Source organism: Saccoglossus kowalevskii, unplaced genomic scaffold (assembly GCF_978046115.1).
Source record: "Saccoglossus kowalevskii unplaced genomic scaffold, keSacKowa6.1 SCAFFOLD_24, whole genome shotgun sequence".
Lineage (NCBI taxonomy): Eukaryota > Metazoa > Hemichordata > Enteropneusta > Harrimaniidae > Saccoglossus > Saccoglossus kowalevskii.
The window spans coordinates 3911422-3928728 of NW_028188618.1; the positions used below are offsets into that span (position 1 = coordinate 3911422).

The 17307-nt window shown below is 43.5% G+C and overlaps 61 pseudogenes; all 61 read left to right on the top strand.

Moving 5' to 3' along the window:
- The first annotated feature begins 1449 nt into the window (after positions 1–1449).
- Positions 1450–1569, top strand: LOC146726689 (5S ribosomal RNA; annotated as a pseudogene).
- Positions 1570–1881: 312 nt separating this feature from the next.
- Positions 1882–2001, top strand: LOC146726690 (5S ribosomal RNA; annotated as a pseudogene).
- A 96-nt stretch (positions 2002–2097) lies between these two features.
- LOC146726691 (5S ribosomal RNA) lies at positions 2098–2217 on the top strand (annotated as a pseudogene).
- Positions 2218–2313: 96 nt separating this feature from the next.
- On the top strand, positions 2314–2433 carry LOC146726692 (5S ribosomal RNA; annotated as a pseudogene).
- Positions 2434–2529: 96 nt separating this feature from the next.
- Positions 2530–2649, top strand: LOC146726693 (5S ribosomal RNA; annotated as a pseudogene).
- A 215-nt stretch (positions 2650–2864) lies between these two features.
- Positions 2865–2984, top strand: LOC146726694 (5S ribosomal RNA; annotated as a pseudogene).
- A 96-nt stretch (positions 2985–3080) lies between these two features.
- On the top strand, positions 3081–3200 carry LOC146726695 (5S ribosomal RNA; annotated as a pseudogene).
- A 96-nt stretch (positions 3201–3296) lies between these two features.
- On the top strand, positions 3297–3416 carry LOC146726696 (5S ribosomal RNA; annotated as a pseudogene).
- Positions 3417–3512: 96 nt separating this feature from the next.
- LOC146726697 (5S ribosomal RNA) lies at positions 3513–3632 on the top strand (annotated as a pseudogene).
- A 96-nt stretch (positions 3633–3728) lies between these two features.
- Positions 3729–3848, top strand: LOC146726698 (5S ribosomal RNA; annotated as a pseudogene).
- A 96-nt stretch (positions 3849–3944) lies between these two features.
- Positions 3945–4064, top strand: LOC146726699 (5S ribosomal RNA; annotated as a pseudogene).
- A 312-nt stretch (positions 4065–4376) lies between these two features.
- On the top strand, positions 4377–4496 carry LOC146726700 (5S ribosomal RNA; annotated as a pseudogene).
- Positions 4497–4592: 96 nt separating this feature from the next.
- On the top strand, positions 4593–4712 carry LOC146726701 (5S ribosomal RNA; annotated as a pseudogene).
- Positions 4713–4927: 215 nt separating this feature from the next.
- Positions 4928–5047, top strand: LOC146726702 (5S ribosomal RNA; annotated as a pseudogene).
- Positions 5048–5143: 96 nt separating this feature from the next.
- Positions 5144–5263, top strand: LOC146726703 (5S ribosomal RNA; annotated as a pseudogene).
- Positions 5264–5359: 96 nt separating this feature from the next.
- On the top strand, positions 5360–5479 carry LOC146726704 (5S ribosomal RNA; annotated as a pseudogene).
- A 96-nt stretch (positions 5480–5575) lies between these two features.
- LOC146726705 (5S ribosomal RNA) lies at positions 5576–5695 on the top strand (annotated as a pseudogene).
- Positions 5696–5910: 215 nt separating this feature from the next.
- On the top strand, positions 5911–6030 carry LOC146726706 (5S ribosomal RNA; annotated as a pseudogene).
- A 96-nt stretch (positions 6031–6126) lies between these two features.
- LOC146726707 (5S ribosomal RNA) lies at positions 6127–6246 on the top strand (annotated as a pseudogene).
- Positions 6247–6342: 96 nt separating this feature from the next.
- LOC146726708 (5S ribosomal RNA) lies at positions 6343–6462 on the top strand (annotated as a pseudogene).
- A 348-nt stretch (positions 6463–6810) lies between these two features.
- On the top strand, positions 6811–6930 carry LOC146726709 (5S ribosomal RNA; annotated as a pseudogene).
- A 96-nt stretch (positions 6931–7026) lies between these two features.
- On the top strand, positions 7027–7146 carry LOC146726710 (5S ribosomal RNA; annotated as a pseudogene).
- A 96-nt stretch (positions 7147–7242) lies between these two features.
- On the top strand, positions 7243–7362 carry LOC146726711 (5S ribosomal RNA; annotated as a pseudogene).
- A 96-nt stretch (positions 7363–7458) lies between these two features.
- Positions 7459–7578, top strand: LOC146726712 (5S ribosomal RNA; annotated as a pseudogene).
- A 96-nt stretch (positions 7579–7674) lies between these two features.
- Positions 7675–7794, top strand: LOC146726713 (5S ribosomal RNA; annotated as a pseudogene).
- Positions 7795–7890: 96 nt separating this feature from the next.
- On the top strand, positions 7891–8010 carry LOC146726714 (5S ribosomal RNA; annotated as a pseudogene).
- Positions 8011–8106: 96 nt separating this feature from the next.
- On the top strand, positions 8107–8226 carry LOC146726715 (5S ribosomal RNA; annotated as a pseudogene).
- Positions 8227–8440: 214 nt separating this feature from the next.
- Positions 8441–8560, top strand: LOC146726716 (5S ribosomal RNA; annotated as a pseudogene).
- Positions 8561–8774: 214 nt separating this feature from the next.
- LOC146726717 (5S ribosomal RNA) lies at positions 8775–8894 on the top strand (annotated as a pseudogene).
- A 96-nt stretch (positions 8895–8990) lies between these two features.
- LOC146726718 (5S ribosomal RNA) lies at positions 8991–9110 on the top strand (annotated as a pseudogene).
- A 96-nt stretch (positions 9111–9206) lies between these two features.
- On the top strand, positions 9207–9326 carry LOC146726719 (5S ribosomal RNA; annotated as a pseudogene).
- Positions 9327–9422: 96 nt separating this feature from the next.
- Positions 9423–9542, top strand: LOC146726720 (5S ribosomal RNA; annotated as a pseudogene).
- Positions 9543–9847: 305 nt separating this feature from the next.
- On the top strand, positions 9848–9967 carry LOC146726721 (5S ribosomal RNA; annotated as a pseudogene).
- A 306-nt stretch (positions 9968–10273) lies between these two features.
- On the top strand, positions 10274–10393 carry LOC146726722 (5S ribosomal RNA; annotated as a pseudogene).
- Positions 10394–10489: 96 nt separating this feature from the next.
- Positions 10490–10609, top strand: LOC146726723 (5S ribosomal RNA; annotated as a pseudogene).
- Positions 10610–10706: 97 nt separating this feature from the next.
- Positions 10707–10826, top strand: LOC146726724 (5S ribosomal RNA; annotated as a pseudogene).
- Positions 10827–10922: 96 nt separating this feature from the next.
- On the top strand, positions 10923–11042 carry LOC146726725 (5S ribosomal RNA; annotated as a pseudogene).
- Positions 11043–11138: 96 nt separating this feature from the next.
- On the top strand, positions 11139–11258 carry LOC146726726 (5S ribosomal RNA; annotated as a pseudogene).
- A 96-nt stretch (positions 11259–11354) lies between these two features.
- On the top strand, positions 11355–11474 carry LOC146726727 (5S ribosomal RNA; annotated as a pseudogene).
- Positions 11475–11570: 96 nt separating this feature from the next.
- On the top strand, positions 11571–11690 carry LOC146726728 (5S ribosomal RNA; annotated as a pseudogene).
- Positions 11691–11786: 96 nt separating this feature from the next.
- Positions 11787–11906, top strand: LOC146726729 (5S ribosomal RNA; annotated as a pseudogene).
- Positions 11907–12002: 96 nt separating this feature from the next.
- On the top strand, positions 12003–12122 carry LOC146726730 (5S ribosomal RNA; annotated as a pseudogene).
- A 96-nt stretch (positions 12123–12218) lies between these two features.
- On the top strand, positions 12219–12338 carry LOC146726731 (5S ribosomal RNA; annotated as a pseudogene).
- A 95-nt stretch (positions 12339–12433) lies between these two features.
- LOC146726732 (5S ribosomal RNA) lies at positions 12434–12553 on the top strand (annotated as a pseudogene).
- Positions 12554–12649: 96 nt separating this feature from the next.
- Positions 12650–12769, top strand: LOC146726733 (5S ribosomal RNA; annotated as a pseudogene).
- Positions 12770–12865: 96 nt separating this feature from the next.
- Positions 12866–12985, top strand: LOC146726734 (5S ribosomal RNA; annotated as a pseudogene).
- Positions 12986–13081: 96 nt separating this feature from the next.
- On the top strand, positions 13082–13201 carry LOC146726735 (5S ribosomal RNA; annotated as a pseudogene).
- A 95-nt stretch (positions 13202–13296) lies between these two features.
- On the top strand, positions 13297–13416 carry LOC146726736 (5S ribosomal RNA; annotated as a pseudogene).
- A 312-nt stretch (positions 13417–13728) lies between these two features.
- Positions 13729–13848, top strand: LOC146726737 (5S ribosomal RNA; annotated as a pseudogene).
- Positions 13849–13944: 96 nt separating this feature from the next.
- Positions 13945–14064, top strand: LOC146726738 (5S ribosomal RNA; annotated as a pseudogene).
- Positions 14065–14160: 96 nt separating this feature from the next.
- On the top strand, positions 14161–14280 carry LOC146726739 (5S ribosomal RNA; annotated as a pseudogene).
- A 96-nt stretch (positions 14281–14376) lies between these two features.
- LOC146726740 (5S ribosomal RNA) lies at positions 14377–14496 on the top strand (annotated as a pseudogene).
- A 730-nt stretch (positions 14497–15226) lies between these two features.
- Positions 15227–15346, top strand: LOC146726741 (5S ribosomal RNA; annotated as a pseudogene).
- Positions 15347–15442: 96 nt separating this feature from the next.
- On the top strand, positions 15443–15562 carry LOC146726742 (5S ribosomal RNA; annotated as a pseudogene).
- Positions 15563–15659: 97 nt separating this feature from the next.
- Positions 15660–15779, top strand: LOC146726743 (5S ribosomal RNA; annotated as a pseudogene).
- A 96-nt stretch (positions 15780–15875) lies between these two features.
- Positions 15876–15995, top strand: LOC146726744 (5S ribosomal RNA; annotated as a pseudogene).
- Positions 15996–16091: 96 nt separating this feature from the next.
- On the top strand, positions 16092–16211 carry LOC146726745 (5S ribosomal RNA; annotated as a pseudogene).
- Positions 16212–16307: 96 nt separating this feature from the next.
- Positions 16308–16427, top strand: LOC146726746 (5S ribosomal RNA; annotated as a pseudogene).
- A 96-nt stretch (positions 16428–16523) lies between these two features.
- Positions 16524–16643, top strand: LOC146726747 (5S ribosomal RNA; annotated as a pseudogene).
- Positions 16644–16739: 96 nt separating this feature from the next.
- LOC146726748 (5S ribosomal RNA) lies at positions 16740–16859 on the top strand (annotated as a pseudogene).
- Positions 16860–16955: 96 nt separating this feature from the next.
- Positions 16956–17075, top strand: LOC146726749 (5S ribosomal RNA; annotated as a pseudogene).
- The last annotated feature ends 232 nt before the right edge of the window (positions 17076–17307 follow it).

Sequence of the window (17307 nt, forward strand, 5' to 3'; positions counted from 1 at the left end):
TGCCACACTTTCCAGTAATTTGCCACTACTTTGCCACAACTTTTCAGTACTTTGCCACTACTTTTCAGCACTTGCCACAACTTTTCAGTACTTTGCCACTCTTTTCAGTACATTGCCACGACTTTGCCACAACTTTTCAGTACTTTGCCACACTTTTCAGCACTTTGCCACTACTTTTCAGTACTTTGCCACTACTTTTCAGCACTTTGCAACAACTTTTCTGTACTTTGCCACACTTTTCAGTACTTTTCCACAACTTTTCAGTACTTTGCCACACTTTTCAGTACTTTGTCACTGCTTTTCTGTACTTTGCCACTACTTTTCAGCACCTTGCCACAACTTTTCAGTACTTTGCCACATTTTTCAGCACTTTGCCACTACTTTTCAGTACTTTGCCACTACTTTTCAGCACTTTGCCTCAACGTTTCAGTACTTTGCCACACTTTTCAGTACTTTTCCTCTACTTTTCAGCACTTTGCCACAACTTTTCAGTACTTTGCCACACTTTTCAGCACTTTGCCACGACTTTGCCACAACTTTTCAGTACTTTTCCACACTTTCAGTACTTTGCCACTACTTTTCAGCACTTTGCCACAACTTTATAGTACTTTGCCACACTTTTCAGCACTTTGCCACCGCCTTTCAGTACTTTGCCACAACTTTTCAGTACTTTGCCACTACTTATTAGCACTTTGCCACAACTTTATAGTACTTTGCCACACTTTTCAGCACTTTGCCACTACTTTTCAGTACTTTGCCACTACGTTTCAGCACTTTGCCACAACTTTTCAGTACTTTGCAACAATTTTAAGTACTTTGCCACGACTTTGCCACAACTTTTCAGTACTTTGTCACACTTTTCAGTACTTTGCCACGACTTTGTCACAACTTTTCAGTACTTGGCCACACTTTTCAGGACTTTGCCACTGCTTTTCAGTATATTGCCACTACTTTTCAGCACTTTGCCACAACTTTTCAGTACTTTGCCACACTTTTCAGAACTTTGCCACGACATTGCCACAACTTTTGAGTACTTTGCCACACTTTTCAATACTTTGCCACTACTTTTCATCACTTTGCCACACTTTTCAACACTTTGCCACTGCTTTTCAGTACTTTGCAGCTAATTTTCAGCACTTTGCCACAACTTTTCAGTACTTTGCCACACTTGTCAGTACTTTGCCACGACTTTGCCACAACTTTTCAGTACTTTGCCACTCTTTTCAGCACTTTGCCACTACTTTTCAGTACTTTGCCACTACCAGTTCTCGTCCGATCACTGAAGTTAAGCTGCATCGGGCGTGGTTAGTACTTGCATGGGAGAGCGGCTGGGAATACCACGTGCAGTAGGCTTATCAACATTTTCATTCCACCTTACATACCAACTTTTTCCCGGGATTTTTTGCCTAGCCGAAGCATTAAACGACATCCAATTCTGACGAATATTCAGCCTACTGCCAAACCATTGCAGAATACACCAGTTCTCGTCCGATCACTGAAGTTAAGCTGCATCGGGCGTGGTTAATATTTGCATGGGAGACCGGCTTGGAATACCACGTGCAGTAGGCTCAACAACATTTTTATTCCACATTACATACTAACTTTTTCCCATGATTTTTTGCCTAGACGAAACATTCAATGACATACAATTCGAACGAATATTCAGCCTACTGCCAAACCATTGCAGTATACACCAGTTCTCATCGGATCACTGAAGTTAATCTGCATTGGGCGTGGTTAGTTCTTGCATGTGAGACCGGCTGGGAATACCATGTCCATTAGGCTCATCAACATTTTTATTCCACCATACATTCTAACTTTTTCCCGGGATGTTTTGCCTAGCCGAAGCATTAAACGACATCCAATTCTGACGAATATTCAGCCTACTGCCAAACCATTGCAGAATACACCAGTTCTCGTCCTATCACTGAAGTTAAGCTGCATCGGGCTTGGTTAATATTTGCATGGGAGACCGGCTTGGAATACCACGTGCAGTAGGCTCAACAACATTTTTATTCCACATTACATACTAACTTTTTCCCATGATTTTTTGCCTAGACGAAACATTCAATGACATACAATTCGAACGAATATTCAGCCTACTGCCAAACCATTGCAGAATACACCAGTTCTCATCGGATCACTGAAGTTAATCTGCATTGGGCGTGGTTAGTTCTTGCATGGGAGACCGGCTGGGAATACCATGTCCATTAGGCTCATCAACATTTTTATTCCACCATACATTCTAACTTTTTCCCGGGATGTTTTGCCTAGACGAAACATTAAATGACATCCAATTCCGATGAATATTCAGCCTACTGCCAAACCATTGCACAATACACCAGTTCTCTTCCGGTCACTGAAGTTAAGTTGTATCGGGCGTGGTTAGTACTTGCATGGGAGACCGGATGGGAATACCACGTTCAGTGGGCTCATCAACATTTTTATTCCACCGTACATATTAACTTTTTCGCGGGATTTTTTGTTTTGCCGAAGCATTAAACGACATCCAATTCCACCGAATATTCAGCCTACTGCCAATGCATTGCAGATTACACCAGTTCTCTTCTGATCACTGAAGTTAAGTTGCATCGGGCGTGGTTAGTACTTGCATGGGAGACCGGTTGAGAATACCACGTGCAGTAGGCTCATCAACACTTTTATTCCACATTACATACTAACTTTTTCCCATGATTTTTTGCCAGCTGCATCGGGCGTGGTTAGTACTTGCATGGGAGACCTGCTGGGAATGCCACGTGCAGTAGGCCCATCAACATTTTTATTCCACATTACATTCTAACTTTTTCCAGGGATTTTTTGCTTAGACGAAACATTAAATGACATACATTTCGAACGAATATTCAGCCTACTGCCAAACCATTGCAGAATACACCAGTTCTCGTCGGATCACTGAAGTTAAGCTGCATTGGGCGTGGTTACTACTTGCATGGGAGACCGGCTGGGAATACGACGTGCAGTAGGCTCATCAACATTTTTATTCCACATTACATAATAACTTTTTCCTATGATTTTTTGCCTAGCCGTAGCATTAAATGACATCCAATTCCGACAAATATTCAGCCTACTGCCAACCCATTGCAGAATTCACCAGTTCTCGTCCGATCACTGAAGTTAAGCTGCATCGGGCGTGGTTAGTACTTGCATGGGAGACCGACTGGGAATACCACGTGCAGTAGGCTCATCAACATTTTTATTCCACATTACATAATAACTTTTTCCTATGACTTTTTGCCTAGCTGTAGCATTAAATGACATCCAATTCCGACGAATATTCAGCCTACTGCCAAACCATTGCAGAATACACCAGTTCTCGTTCGATCACTGAAGTTAAGCTGCATCTGGCGTGGTTAGTACTTGCATGGGAGACTGGCTGGGAATACCACTTGCAGTAGGCTTATCAACATCTTTATTCCACCGTACATACCAAACTTTTCACGGGATTTTTTGCCTAGCCGAAGCGTTAAGCGACATCCAATTCTGACGAATACTCAGCCTACTCCCAAACCATTGCAGAACACACCAGTTCTTGTCCGATCACTGAAGTTAAGCTGCATTGGGCGTGGTTAGTACTTGCATGGGAGACCGGCTGGGAATACCACGTGCAGTAGGCTTATCAACATTTTCATTCCACCTTACATACCAACTTTTTCCCGGGATTTTTTGCCTAGCCGAAGCATTAAACGACATCCAATTCTGACGAATATTCAGCCTACTGCCAAACCATTGCAGAATACACCAGTTCTCGTCCGATCACTGAAGTTAAGCTGCATCGGGCGTGGTTAATATTTGCATGGGAGACCGGCTTGGAATACCACGTGCAGTAGGCTCAACAACATTTTTATTCCACATTACATACTAACTTTTTCCCATGATTTTTTGCCTAGACGAAACATTCAATGACATACAATTCGAACGAATATTCAGCCTACTGCCAAACCATTGCAGTATACACCAGTTCTCATCGGATCACTGAAGTTAATCTGCATTGGGCGTGGTTAGTTCTTGCATGGGAGACCGGCTGGGAATACCATGTCCATTAGGCTCATCAACATTTTTATTCCACCATACATTCTAACTTTTTCCCGGGATGTTTTGCCTAGCCGAAGCATTAAACGACATCCAATTCTGACGAATATTCAGCCTACTGCCAAACCATTGCAGAATACACCAGTTCTCGTCCTATCACTGAAGTTAAGCTGCATCGGGCGTGGTTAATATTTGCATGGGAGACCGGCTTGGAATACCATGTCCATTAGGCTCATCAACATTTTTATTCCACCATACATTCTAACTTTTTCCCGGGATGTTTTGCCTAGACGAAACATTAAATGACATCCAATTCCGATGAATATTCAGCCTACTGCCAAACCATTGCACAATACACCAGTTCTCTTCCGGTCACTGAAGTTAAGTTGTATCGGGCGTGGTTAGTACTTGCATGGGAGACCGGATGGGAATACCACGTTCAGTGGGCTCATCAACATTTTTATTCCATTGTACATATTAACTTTTTCGCGGGATTTTTTGTTTAGCCGAAGCATTAAACGACATCCAATTCCACCGAATATTCAGCCTACTGCCAATGCATTGCAGATTACACCAGTTCTCTTCTGATCACTGAAGTTAAGTTGCATCGGGCGTGGTTAGTACTTGCATGGGAGACCGGTTGAGAATACCACGTGCAGTAGGCTCATCAACACTTTTATTCCACATTACATACTAACTTTTTCCCATGATTTTTTGCCAGCTGCATCGGGCGTGGTTAGTACTTGCATGGGAGACCTGCTGGGAATGCCACGTGCAGTAGGCCCATCAACATTTTTATTCCACATTACATTCTAACTTTTTCCAGGGATTTTTTGCCTAGACGAAACATTAAATGACATACATTTCGAACGAATATTCAGCCTACTGCCAAACCATTGCAGAATACACCAGTTCTCGTCGGATCACTGAAGTTAAGCTGCATTGGGCGTGGTTACTACTTGCATGGGAGACCGGCTGGGAATACGACGTGCAGTAGGCTCATCAACATTTTTATTCCACATTACATAATAACTTTTTCCTATGATTTTTTGCCTAGCCGTAGCATTAAATGTCATCCAATTCCGACAAATATTCAGCCTACTGCCAACCCATTGCAGAATTCACCAGTTCTCGTCCGATCACTGAAGTTAAGCTGCATCGGGCGTGGTTAGTACTTGCATGGGAGACCGACTGGGAATACCACGTGCAGTAGGCTCATCAACATTTTTATTCCACATTACATAATAACTTTTTCCTATGATTTTCTGCCTAGCTGTAGCATTAAATGACATCCAATTCCAACGAATATTCAGCCTACTGCCAAACCATTGCAGAATACACCAGTTCTCGTTCGATCACTGAAGTTAAGCTGCATCTGGCGTGGTTAGTACTTGCATGGGAGACTGGCTGGGAATACCACTTGCAGTAGGCTTATCAACATCTTTATTCCACCGTACATACCAAACTTTTCACGGGATTTTTTGCCTAGCCGAAGCGTTAAGTGACATCCAATTCTGACGAATACTCAGCCTACTCCCAAACCATTGCAGAACACACCAGTTCTTGTCCGATCACTGAAGTTAAGCTGCATTGGGCGTGGTTAGTACTTGCATGGGAGACCGGCTGGGAATACCACGTGCAGTAGGCTGATGAACATTTTTATTGCAGAATACACCAGTTCTCGTCCGATCACTGAAGTTAAGCCGCATCGGGCGTGGTTAGTTCTTGCACGCGAGACCGGCTGGGAATACCACGTGCAGTAGGCTCATCAACATTTTTATTCCTCATTACATACTAACTTTTTTCCCGGGATTTTTTGCCTAGCCGAAGTATAAAATTACATCCAATTCCGACGAATATCCAGCCTACTGCCAAACCATTGCAGAATACACCTGTTCTCGTCCGATCACTGAAGTTAAGCTGCATCGGGCGTGGTTAGTACTTGCATGGGAGACCGGCTGGGAATACCATGTGCAGTAGGCTCATCAACATTTTTATTCCACATTACATACTAACTTTTACCCATGATTTTTTGCCTATCCGTAGCAGTAAATGACATCCAATTCCGACGAATATTCAGCCTACTGCCAAACCATTGCAGAATACACCAGTTCTCGTCCGATCACTGAAGTTAAGCTGCATCGGGCTTGGTCAGTACTTGCATGGGAGACCGGATGGGAATACCACGTTCAGTAGGCTTATCAACATTTTTATTCCACCGAACATACCAAATTTTTCCGGGGATTTTTTGCCTAGCCAAAGCGATAAACCACATGCAATTCTGACGAATATTCAGCCTACTGTCAAACCATTGCAAAACACACCAGTTCTCGTCCGATCACTGAATTTAAGCTGCATCGGGCGTGGTTAGTACTTGCATGGGAGACCTGCTGGGAATGCCACGTGCAGTAGGCCCATCAACATTTTTATTCCACATTACATTCTAACTTTTTCCAGGGATTTTTTGCCTAGACGAAACATTAAATGACATACATTTCGAACGAATATTCAGCCTACTGCCAAACCATTGCAGAATACACCAGTAGGCTGATGAACATTTTTATTGCAGAATACACCAGTTCTCGTCCGATCACTGAAGTTAAGCCGCATCGGGCGTGGTTAGTTCTTGCACGCGAGACCGGCTGGGAATACCACGTGCAGTAGGCTCATCAACATTTTTATTCCTCATTACATACTAACTTTTTCCCGGGATTTTTTGCCTAGCCGAAGTATAAAATTACATCCAATTCCGACGAATATCCAGCCTACTGCCAAACCATTGCAGAATACACCTGTTCTCGTCCGATCACTGAAGTTAAGCTGCATCGGGCGTGGTTAGTACTTGCATGGGAGACCGGCTGGGAATACCATGTGCAGTAGGCTCATCAACATTTTTATTCCACATTACATACTAACTTTTACCCATGATTTTTTGCCTATCCGTAGCAGTAAATGACATCCAATTCCGACGAATATTCAGCCTACTGCCAAACCATTGCAGAATACACCAGTTCTCGTCCGATCACTGAAGTTAAGCTGCATCGGGCTTGGTCAGTACTTGCATGGGAGACCGGATGGGAATACCACGTTCAGTAGGCTTATCAACATTTTTATTCCACCGAACATACCAAATTTTTCCGGGGATTTTTTGCCTAGCCAAAGCGATAAACCACATGCAATTCTGACGAATATTCAGCCTACTGTCAAACCATTGCAAAACACACCAGTTCTCGTCCGATCACTGAATTTAAGCTGCATCGGGCGTGGTTAGTACTTGCATGGGAGACCTGCTGGGAATGCCACGTGCAGTAGGCCCATCAACATTTTTATTCCACATTACATTCTAACTTTTTCCAGGGATTTTTTGCCTAGACGAAACATTAAATGACATACATTTCGAACGAATATTCAGCCTACTGCCAAACCATTGCAGAATACACCAGTTCTCGTCGGATCACTGAAGTTAAGCTGCATTGGGCGTGGTTACTACTTGCATGGGAGACCGGCTGGGAATACGACGTGCAGTAGGCTCATCAACATTTTTATTCCACATTACATAATAACTTTTTCCTATGATTTTTTGCCTAGCCGTAGCATTAAATGTCATCCAATTCCGACAAATATTCAGCCTACTGCCAACCCATTGCAGAATTCACCAGTTCTCGTCCGATCACTGAAGTTAAGCTGCATCGGGCGTGGTTAGTACTTGCATGGGAGACCGACTGGGAATACCACGTGCAGTAGGCTCATCAACATTTTTATTCCACATTACATAATAACTTTTTCCTATGATTTTCTGCCTAGCTGTAGCATTAAATGACATCCAATTCCGACGAATATTCAGCCTACTGCCAAACCATTGCAGAATACACCAGTTCTCGTTCGATCACTGAAGTTAAGCTGCATCTGGCGTGGTTAGTACTTGCATGGGAGACTGGCTGGGAATACCACTTGCAGTAGGCTTATCAACATCTTTATTCCACCGTACATACCAAACTTTTCACGGGATTTTTTGCCTAGCCGAATCGTTAAGCGACATCCAATTCTGACGAATACTCAGCCTACTCCCAAACCATTGCAGAACACACCAGTTCTTGTCCGATCACTGAAGTTAAGCTGCATTGGGCGTGGTTAGTACTTGCATGGGAGACCGGCTGGGAATACCACGTGCAGTAGGCTGATGAACATTTTTATTGCAGAATACACCAGTTCTCGTCCGATCACTGAAGTTAAGCCGCATCGGGCGTGGTTAGTTCTTGCACGCGAGACCGGCTGGGAATACCACGTGCAGTAGGCTCATCAACATTTTTATTCCTCATTACATACCAACTTTTTCCCACGATTTTTTGCCTAGCCGTAGCATTAAATGACATCCAGTTCCGACGAATATTCAGCCTACTGCCAAATCAATGCAGAATACACCAGTTCTCGTCCGATCACTGAAGTTAAGCTGCATCGGGCGTGGTTAGTACTTGCATGGGAGACCGGCTGGGAATACCACATGCAGTAGTCTGATGAACATTTTTATTGCAGAATACACCAGTTCTCGTCCGATCACTGAAGTTAAGCTGCATCGGGCGTGGTTAGTACTTGCATGGGAGACCGGCTAGGAATACCACGTGCATTAGGCTCATCAACATTTTTATTCCACCGTACATACTAACTTTTTCCCGGGATTTTTTGCCTAGCCGAAGTATAAAATTACATCCAATTCCGACGAATATCCAGCCTACTGCCAAACCATTGCAGAATACACCTGTTCTCGTATGATCACTGAAGTTAAGCTGCATCGGGCGTGGTTAGTACTTGCATGGGAGACCGGCTGGGAATACCACGTGCAGTAGGCTCATCAACATTTTTATTCCACATTACATACTAACTTTTACCCATGATTTTTTGCCTATCCGTAGCAGTAAATGACATCCAATTCCGACGAATATTCAGCCTACTGCCAAACCATTGAAGAATACACCAGTTCTCGTCCGATCACTGAAGTTAAGCTGCATCGGGCTTGGTCAGTACTTGCATGGGAGACCGGATGGGAATACCACGTTCAGTAGGCTTATCAACATTTTTATTCCACCGAACATACCAAATTTTTCCGGGGATTTTTTGCCTAGCCAAAGCGATAAACCACATGCAATTCTGACGAATATTCAGCCTACTGTCACACCATTGCAAAACACACCAGTTCTCGTCCGATCACTGAATTTAAGCTGCATCGGGCGTGGTTAGTACTTGCATGGGAGACCGGCTGGGAATACCACGTGCAGTAGGCTCATCAACATTTTTATTCCACGTTACATACTAACTTTTACCCATGATTTTTTGCCTAGCCGTAGCATTAAATGACATCCAATTCCGACAAATATTCTGCCTACTGCCAAATCATTGCAGAATACACAAGTTCTCGTCAGATCACTGAAGTTAAGCTGCATCGGGCGTGGATAGTACTTGCATGGGAGACTGGTTGGGAATACCACGTGCAGTAGGCTCATCAACATTTTTAGTCCACCGTACATAATAAATTTTTCCCGGGATTTTTTGCCTAGCCGAAGTATTAAATTACATCCAATTCCGACGATTATTCAGCCTACTGCCAAACCATTGCAGAATACACCAGTTCTCGTCCGATCACTGAAGTTAAGCTGCATCGGGCGTGGTTGCATGGGAGACCGGCCTGGAATACCATGTGCATTAGGCTCATCAACATTTTTATTCCACCATACATATTAACTTTTTCCCGGGATTTTTTGCCTAGCCGAAGTATTAAATTACATCCAATTCCGACGAATATTCAGCCTACTGCCAAACCATTGCAGAATACACCAGTTCTCTTCTGACCACTGAAGTTAAGTTGCATCGGGCATGGTTAGGACTTGCACGGGAGACCGGCTGGGAATACCACGTGCAGTAGGCCCATCAACATTTTTATTCCACATTACATTCTAACTTTTTCCCATGATTTTTTGCCTAGACGAAGCATTAAATGACATACAATTCGGACGAATATTCAGCCTACTGCCAAACCATTGCAGAATACACCAGTTCTCGTCCGATCACTGAAGTTAAGCTGCATCGGGCGTGGGTTGAATGGGAGACTGGCCTGGAATACCATGTGCATTAGGCTCATCAACATTGTTATTCCACCATACATACTAACTTTTTCCCGGGATTTTTTGCCTAGCCGAATTATTAAATTACATCCAATTCTGACGAATATTCAGCCTACTGCCACACCATTGCAGAATACACTAGTTCGCGTCCGATCACTGAAGTTAAGCTGAATCGGGCGCGGTTAGTACTAGCATGGGAGACCGGCTGGGAATACCACGTGCTGTAGGCTGATGAACATTTTTATTCCACCGTACATACTAACTTTTTCCCGTGATTTTTTGCCTAGCCGAAGTATTAAATTACATCCAATTCCGACGAATATTCAGCCTACTGCCAAACCATTGCAGAATACACGAGTTCTCGTCCGATCACTGAAGTTAAGCCGCATTGGGCGTGGTTAGTACTTGCACGGGAGACCTGCTGAGAATACCACGTGCAATAGGCTCATCAACATTTTTATTCCACATTGCATACTAACTTTTTTTCCTTGATTTTTTGCCTAGCCGAAGCATTAAATGACATCCAATTGCGCCGAATATTCAGCCTACTGCCAAACCAATGCAGAATAAACCAGTTCTCGTCCGATCACTGAAGTTAATCTGCATCGGGCATGGTTAGTACTTGCATGGGAGATCGGCTGGGAATACCACGTGCAGTAGGCTCATCAAAAATTTTATTCCACTGTACATAGTAATATTTTTCCTGGATTTTTTGCCTAGCCGAAGTATTAAATTACATCCAATTCCGACGAAGATTCAGACTACTGCCAAAGCATTGCAGAATACACCAGTTCTCGTCCGATCTCTGAAGTTAAGCTGCATCGGGCGTGGTTAGTACTTGCATGAGAGAACGGCTGAGAATACCACGTCCAGTAGGCTCATCAACATTTTTATTCCACATTACATACTAACTTTTACCCATGATTTTTTGCCTATCCGTAGCAGTAAATGACATCCAATTAAGACGAATAATTAGCCTACTGCCACACCATTGCAGAATACACCAGTTCTCGTCCAATCACTGAAGTTAAGCTGCATCGGGCTTGGTTAGTACTTGCATGGGAGACCGGCTGTGAATACCACGTGCAGTAGGCTTATCAACATTTTTATTCCACCGTACATACCAAATTTTTCCCGGGATTTTTTGCCTAGCCAAAGCGTTAAACCACAGGCAATTCTGACGAATATTCAGCCTACTGTCAAACCATTGCAGAACACACCAGTTCTCGTCCGATCACTGAATTTCAGCTGCATTGGGCGTGGTTAGTACTTGCATGGGAGACCGGCTGGGAATATCACGTGCTGTAGGCTCATCAACATTTTTATTTCACATTACATACTAACTTTTACCAATGATTTTTTGCCTAGACGAAACATTCAATGACATACAATTCGAACGAATATTCAGCCTACTGCCAAACCATTGCAGTATACACCAGTTCTCATCGGATCACTGAAGTTAATCTGCATTGGGCGTGGTTAGTTCTTGCATGGGAGACCGGCTGGGAATACCATGTCCATTAGGCTCATCAACATTTTTATTCCTCCGTACAGACTAACTTTTTCCCGGGATTTTTTGCCTAGCCGAAGTATTAAATTACATCCAATTCCGACGAATATTCAGCCTACTGACAAACCATTGCAGAGTACACCAGTTCTCGTCCGATCACCGAAGTTAAGCTGCATCGGGCGTGGTTAGTACTTGCATGGGAGACCTGCTGGGGATGCCACGTGCAGCAGGCTTATCAACATTTTTTTTCCACCGTACATACTATCTTTTTCCCTTTCTTATTTGCCTAGCCGAAACATTAATTGAAATCCAATTCCGACGAATATTCAGCCTACTGCCAAACCATTGCAGAATACACCAGTTCTCGTCCGATCACTGAAGTTAAGCCACATCGGGCATGGTTAGGACTTGCACGGGAGACCGGCTGGGAATACCACGTGCAGTAGGCCCATCAACATTTTTATTCCACATTACATTCTAACTTTTTCCCATGATTTTTTGCCCAGACGAAGCATTAAAAGACATACAATTCGGACGAATATTCAGCCTACTGCCAAACCATTGCAGAATACACCAGTTCTTGTCCGATCACTGAAGTTAAGCTGCATCGGGCGTGGTTAGTACTTGCGTGGGAGACCGGCTGGGAATACCACGTGCACTAGGCTCATCAACATTTTTATTCCACCGTAAATACTAACTTTTTCCCCGGATTTTTTGCCTAGCCGAAGTACTAAATTACATCCAATTCTGACGAATATTCGGCTACTGCCAAACCATAGCAGAATACACCAGTTCTCGTCCGATCACTGAAGTTAAGCTGCATCGGGCTTGGTTAGTACTTGCATGGGAGACCGGCTGGGAATACCACGTGCAGTAGGCTTATCAACATTTTTATTCCACCGTACATACTATCTTTTTCCCTTTATTATTTGCCTAACCGAAACATTAATTGAAATCCAATTCCAACGAATATTCAGCCTACTGCCAAACCATTGCAGAATACAGCAGTTCTCGTCCGATCACTGAAGTTAAGCTGCATCGGGCGTGGTTAGTACTTGCATAGGAGACCTGCTGGGAATACCACGTGCAGTAGGCTTATCAACATTTTTATTCCACCATACATACTATCTTTTTCCCGTGATTTTCTGCCTAGCCGAAGCATTAATTGAAATCCAATTCCGACAAATATTCAGCCTACTGCCAAACCATTGCAGAATACACCAGTTCTCTTCCGATCACTGAAGTTAAGCTGCATCGGGCGTGGTTAGTACTTGCATGGGAGACGGGCTGGGAATACCACGTGCAGTAGGCTGATGAACATTTTTATTCCACTGTACATACTAACGGTTTCCCGGGATTTTTTGCCTAGCCGAAGTATTAAATTACATCCAATTCCGACGAATATTCAGCCTACTGCCAAACCATTGCAGAATACACCAGTTCTTGTCCGATCACTGAAGTTAACCTGCATCGGGCGTGTTTAGTACTTGCGTGGGAGACTGGCTGGGAATACCACGAGCACTAGGCTCATCAACATTTTTATTCCACCGTAAATACTAACATTTTCCCCGGATTTTTTGCCTAGCCGAAGTACTAAATTACATCCAATTCCGACGAATATTCGGCTACTGCCAAACCATAGCAGAATACACCAGTTCTCGTCCGATCACTGAAGTTAAGCTGCATCGGGCTTGGTTAGTACTTGCATGGGAGACCGGCTGGGAATACCACGTGCAGTAGGCTTATCAACATTTTTATTCCACCGTACATACTATCTTTTTCCCTTTATTATTTGCCTAACCGAAACATTAATTGAAATCCAATTCCGACGAATATTCAGCCTACTGCCAAACCAATGCAGAATACTCCAGTTCTCGTCCGATCACTGAAGTTAAGCCGCATCGGGCATGGTTAGGACTTGCACGTGAGACCGGCTGGGAATACCACGTGCAGTATGCCCATCAACATTTTTATTCCACATTACATTCTAACTTTTTCCCATGATTTTTTGCCTAGACGAAGCATTAAATGACATAAAATTCGGACGAATATTCAGCCTACTGCAAAACCATTGCAGAATACAGCAGTTCTCGTCTGATCACTGAAGTTAAGCTGCATCGGGCGTGGTTAGTACTTGCATAGGAGACATTCTGGGAATACCACGTGCAGTAGGCTTATCAACATTTTTATTCCACCATACATACTATCTTTTTCCCGTGATTTTCTGCCTAGCCGAAGCATTAATTGAAATCCAATTCCGACAAATATTCAGCCTACTGCCAAACCATTGCAGAATACACCAGTTCTCGTCCGATCACTGAAGTTAAGCTGCATCGGGCGTGGTTAGTACTTGCATGGGAGACGGGCTGGGAATACCACGTGCAGTAGGCTGATGAACATTTTTATTCCACATTACATTCTAACTTTTTCCCATGATTTTTTGCCCAGACGAAGCATTAAAAGACATGCAATTCTTACGAATATTCAGCCTACTGTCAAACCATTGCAAAACACACCAGTTCTCGTCCGATCACTGAATTTAAGCTGCATCGGGCGTGGTTAGTACTTGCATGGGAGACCGGCTGGGAATACCACGTGCAGTAGGCTCATCAACATTTTTATTCCACGTTACATACTAACTTTTACCCATGATTTTTTGCCTAGCCGTAGCATTAAATGACATCCAATTCCGACAAATATTCAGCCCACTTTCAAATCATTGCAGAATACACAAGTTCTCGTCAGATCACTGAAGTTAAGCTGCATCGGGCGTGGATAGTACTTGCATGGGAGACTGGTTGGGAATACCACGTGCAGTAGGCTCATCAACATTTTTAGTCCACCGTACATAATAAATTTTTCCCGGGATTTTTTGCCTAGCCGAAGTATTAAATTACATCCAATTCCGACGATTATTCAGCCTACTGCCAAACCATTGCAGAATACACCAGTTCTCGTCCGATCACTGAAGTTAAGCTGCATCGGGCGTGGTTGCATGGGAGACCGGCCTGGAATACCATGTGCATTAGGCTCATCAACATTTTTATTCCACCATACATATTAACTTTTTCCCGGGATTTTTTGCCTAGCCGAAGTATTAAATTACATCCAATTCCGACGAATATTCAGCCTACTGCTAAACCATTGCAGAATACACCAGTTCTCTTCTGACCACTGAAGTTAAGTTGCATCGGGCATGGTTAGGAATTGCACGGGAGACCGGCTGGGAATACCACGTGCAGTAGGCCCATCAACATTTTTATTCCACATTACATTCTAACTTTTTCCCATGATTTTTTGTCTAGACGAAGCATTAAATGACATACAATTCGGACGAATATTCAGCCTACTGCCAAACCATTGCAGAATACACCAGTTCTCGTCCGATCACTGAAGTTAAGCTGCATCGGGCGTGGTTGAATGGGAGACTGGCCTGGAATACCATGTGCATTAGGCTCATCAACATTGTTATTCCACCATACATACTAACTTTTTCCCGGGATTTTTTGCCTAGCCGAATTATTAAATTACATCCAATTCTGACGAATATTCAGCCTACTGCCACACCATTGCAGAATACACCAGTTCGCGTCCGATCACTGAAGTTAAGCTGAATCGGGCGCGGTTAGTACTAGCATGGGAGACCGGCTGGGAATACCACGTGCTGTAGGCTGGTGAACATTTTTATTCCACCTTACATACTAACTTTTTCCCGTGATTTTTTGCCTAGCCGAAGTATTAAATTACATCCAATTCCGACGAATATTCAGCCTACTGCCAAACCATTGCAGAATACACGAGTTCTCGTCCGATCACTGAAGTTAAGCCGCATCGGGCGTGGTTAGTACTTGCACGGGAGACCTGCTGGGAATACCACGTGCAGTAGGCTCATCAAAAAATTTTATTCCACTGTACATAGTAATATTTTTCCTGGATTTTTTGCCTAGCCGAAGTATTAAATTACATCCAATTCCGACGAAGATTCAGACTACTGCCAAACCATTGCAGAATACACCAGTTCTCGTCCGATCTCTGAAGTTAAGCTGCATCGGGCGTGGTTAGTACTTGCGTGGGAGAACGGCTGAGAATACCACGTCCAGTAGGCTAATCAACATTTTTATTCCACATTACATACTAACTTTTACCCATGATTTTTTGCCTATCCGTAGCAGTAAATGACATCCAATTCCGACGAATATTTAGCCTACTGCCACACCATTGCAGAATACACCAGTTCTCGTCCAATCACTGAAGTTAAGCTGCATCGGGCTTGGTTAGTACTTGCATGGGAGACCGGCTGTGAATACCACGTGCAGTAGGCTTATCAACATTTTTATTCCACCGTACATACCAAATTTTTCCCGGGATTTTTTGCCTAGCCAAAGCGTTAAACCACAGGCAATTCTGACGAATATTCAGCCTACTGTCAAACCATTGCAGAACACACCAGTTCTCGTCCGATCACTGAATTTCAGCTGCATCGGGCGTGGTTAGTACTTGCACGTGAGACCGGCTGGGAATACCACGTGCAGTATGCCCATCAACATTTTTATTCCACATTACATTCTAACTTTTTCCCATGATTTTTTGCCTAGACGAAGCATTAAATGACATAAAATTCGGACGAATATTCAGCCTACTGCCAAACCATTGCAGAATACAGCAGTTCTCGTCCGATCACTGAAGTTAAGCTGCATCGGGCGTGGTTAGTACTTGCATAGGAGACATTCTGGGAATACCACGTGCAGTAGGCTTATCAACATTTTTATTCCACCATACATACTATCTTTTTCCCGTGATTTTCTGCCTAGCCGAAGCATTAATTGAAATCCAATTCCGACAAATATTCAGCCTACTGCCAAACCATTGCAGAATACACCAGTTCTCGTCCGATCACTGAAGTTAAGCTGCATCGGGCGTGGTTAGTACTTGCATGGGAGAGGGGCTGGGAATACCACGTGCAGTAGGCTGATGAACATTTTTATTCCACATTACATTCTAACTTTTTCCCATGATTTTTTGCCCAGACGAAGCATTAAAAGACATGCAATTCTTACGAATATTCAGCCTACTGTCAAACCATTGCAAAACACACCAGTTCTCGTCCGATCACTGAATTTAAGCTGCATCGGGCGTGGTTAGTACTTGCATGGGAGACCGGCTGGGAATACCACGTGCAGTAGGCTCATCAACATTTTTATTCCACGTTACATACTAACTTTTACCCATGATTTTTTGCCTAGCCGTAGCATTAAATGACATCCAATTCCGACAAATATTCAGCCCACTTTCAAATCATTGCAGAATACACAAGTTCTCGTCAGATCACTGAAGTTAAGCTGCATCGGGCGTGGATAGTACTTGCATGGGAGACTGGTTGGGAATACCACGTGCAGTAGGCTCATCAACATTTTTAGTCCACCGTACATAATAAATTTTTCCCGGGATTTTTTGCCTAGCCGAAGTATTAAATTACATCCAATTCCGACGATTATTCAGCCTACTGCCAAACCATTGCAGAATACACCAGTTCTCGTCCGATCACTGAAGTTAAGCTGCATCGGGCGTGGTTGCATGGGAGACCGGCCTGGAATACCATGTGCATTAGGCTCATCAACATTTTTATTCCACCAT